Below are 3161 nucleotides of genomic sequence, written 5' to 3' on the forward strand. Positions count from 1 at the left end.
TGAGAATTCTTTTTATATCTGTATTTCATTTTTAATGGGATTATTTGGAATTTTGATGTCTAGTTTCTTGAGTTTTTTTTAATTTCACTTCTATATTTCAGAAAACTACTTGAATACACTTTGAAACAAGAGTACAACAAAATAGAATATACTTCAAATGTTGAATATACAAAGTATCATAGTTCAAATCTGAACACTGGTACTTTCCCTCTTAAACATCAATGAAAAAAGAAAACAAAAGAGGAAAAAAGGAGGAAAGAAGGAACAAGAATGAGAAAGAAAACAAACAGCAGGTATTAGAGCTACCTGACAAGTTCATGCTGAACCTGAATTTCCAAACCACATGAGAACTGATGCTGATGTGTCTGCGAGACGCCAGGGCCGACTTGAGTGACGCAGGTATGTTACAGTAAATTTCTTCACAATTAAGAAACCAACAGACTTAAACTACCATATAAAATGTTACATGTAAATTCTATAACAATACTGTGCTAGGTACAAGATTTTTAAATTTTTTTCCTTTAATAAAAAAAGCTTTACACAAACAAGCCATCAGCTTATTTCAAGGAAGAAAACCAAAAATTAGTCTAAGGCCTTTGTTTTAAAACAGTTTAAGCTATATGATATATATATATTCAAAAACAAAAAATAAAACAAAAAACGCACTACATCTTTTTGTTATCCTCTTTTGGAGCTTTTGGATCCACTCAGTTCACATTCTAGAATACCTATATTAGCAGTCTTCACATAGCACCAGTTAAGTGAGTACTGTGCAAACACAGTAATAATTGCTGGTATGCATATAAAAATGCATCAAAAATTGCTATATGTAACAATGAGATCACCCATCCGAACCCGTCCCACTGAAAACTATGTAACCTCTTACAGGTGTTAGTGTTCCAACTCTTAGTGTAACTTGCTATTGTAGTGGGCTGCTTGGTCCCTTTCAGTCTGTTTGCTTATTGAGGGTTCAGTTGTTCCTACTTTAAGAGGCAGTTTTCTGTCAGCATCTCAATGTGTAGTTCACTTCCCACTGAAACATGGGATAGGTAACTATTCCAATAAGTCTGATTGCTTTCTTCTATGCACAATTGTCTGAAGTCCTCCTCTGGCTTTTCTTGATGTCTTCCCTTGCCAATGTTTGTCAGTACAACACGAACAGTCTGCAGGCCACGTCAGAGCTCGCTTATTTCTCACACATCACTAGTCCTTCGGTTTTCATAGTCACAGGAAGGGCAATAGCAGAAGGCGCACTGACAACCACTACATGGGTTACTGTCTTATTCCCATCTGCTCCCTTTTCTTCTACCAGCTGCAAAGTTTTCACATCATGTTCCTGCTTTTTTGCCACTGTTTCTGATTTAACCTCTGGCTCTTTTATGACCGCACTGATAACTCGAGGAGGAGTCTAGCCAGAAGCCTGCTGCGCAGGCACAGATAGTCTCATGACAGGAGTACCGTGGGCTAGTGACACAGGGGTAAGTGCTCTCACAGCCAAGGGGGTTCCCACAATGTTGATGCTTCCTGATCCAGTCAGATTTGACTTTGTCTGCAATTGACACTGTGCAAGCTGTGTAGCAGGGATGGTGATAATTTTGGCAGGCTGCATGGTGATTTTGTCTCCATTTTCAGTAGAGGCTGGTATCACAGTCGGGATCGTCTGAATGACTACTTTTAGAGAGGTGGCTGTGATCGGACTGGTGCTGGTTATTAATGGTGCACCTGCATTGACTGACTGAACTGCCACAGTTGAAATCTTTTGACCCAGTGATGTCATCACCACAGGAACTTGCATTGCCACACGAACTGTCCTTGGAGCTGCTGCCGCTGTCACAGATGCTGTGGTGGTAGGAGACCTGGATGAAGTGTCCTGAGCAGGGGAAGTGGATATTCACAACTCTAGCCACACCCTTCTCTGCTCTGGAGCAGTTTATGGATGAGTTTTTCCCACTACGTACAGAAGTTGCTGCTTTCAGGAGACTTTCTGCAGACAGTGATACTTGCTCTAGGGACTTCTCGTCAGTGGCTGCTGCCAGGTCTTCACTGCAGGCTTCGCTCTTGTCGTCATCAATGACCACTATATTTTTGGGCATGTCCTTGAACTGATACACAAGCCTCTTTCCTTCAACCTTTGGGAGAATCCCCCTTTGGTAGTAGTATCTCAAAGCTCGCCCCATCGTTTCATAGTTCATATCTGGTTTGTTCTTGTGCTTTCCCCAAAGCTTCGAGACTGCCTTCGAGTCCATGAGTTTGAACATGCCCTTTTCTCTCTGAGTCCACTTAATATACCTGGGACAAGTATTTTTATCTTGAAGTAGATCTAAAAGAAACTCCCACAGATAGGTTGTGTTTCCTTTTCCTTTTCTGGCTTTCTTCTTGATTCCTAACTCAGGAGACCCATTGGAAACTGGTGACTGCTGGGTCTTTGGTTTACGGCCAACTTTTTTCTTTTTCGTTGGTTCGTGGCTATCTGGTGATGTGGGAATAGGTGAGGCATCCATTGGTTCAGACTCTTCCGTCGACACCTCCACTACAGTCTCTGTAATGACATCTGGCCTCATCGCAGCATGGATGAACTCAGGACTTCTTGAATCCCTCAAGCAGGTAGGAGATTCCATATGAAGCAAGGCTTCAGCAGCTTCATTTGTCTTATCTGTACAGTGTGCATTAGTGCTATGAATTGATGCTTCCACTGTTTCCGAATTCTCGGTCTCAACTCCTTGTTCTTCCACCACATCCTGCATCATGTTAAGTCTCATCGTCATACACCAGAACCTGGGCAGCGTAGCCCTGCTCTAATCTTGCACTGGGCACTGGCTCCACAATCACTGCTGGAAATTCAGGGACCTTGTCACCTCCCTCTTGATTTTCTACTCCATTGCTGGAAAGCTCCAGAACAGAACCTCCACTGTCAACCACTGCCGATGTCATTTTTTATTCCCTGAGGAAGTTTCAAGTGGTACGAATCAATGTAATTAGAGTTCATAGATGATGGCCAGGGCTATAGGTTTCATTGTCATGGTTTAATTCAATAGAGATGCAGTAGATTAGACATCAAGAAGTCTAGTCTTCTAAAGATGATAAACCGGAGGGTAATTTGAATGTTAAGTAGTCTAAGCATCCTTCACTGCTTTCCCAACTCGTCAAGAGCTAAAATCTAA

General features: G+C 41.9%; 1 pseudogene; it reads right to left on the reverse strand.

Moving 5' to 3' along the window:
- Positions 1-1186: 1186 nt before the first annotated feature.
- Positions 1187-2931, reverse strand: LOC121444683 (annotated as a pseudogene).
- Between the last annotated feature and the right edge of the window lie 230 nt (positions 2932-3161).

The sequence above is a fragment of the Microtus oregoni genome, unplaced genomic scaffold (assembly GCF_018167655.1).
Source record: "Microtus oregoni isolate MIOR12 unplaced genomic scaffold, Mior012 000137F_ref0000512, whole genome shotgun sequence".
NCBI classification, from domain to species: Eukaryota; Metazoa; Chordata; class Mammalia; order Rodentia; family Cricetidae; genus Microtus; species Microtus oregoni.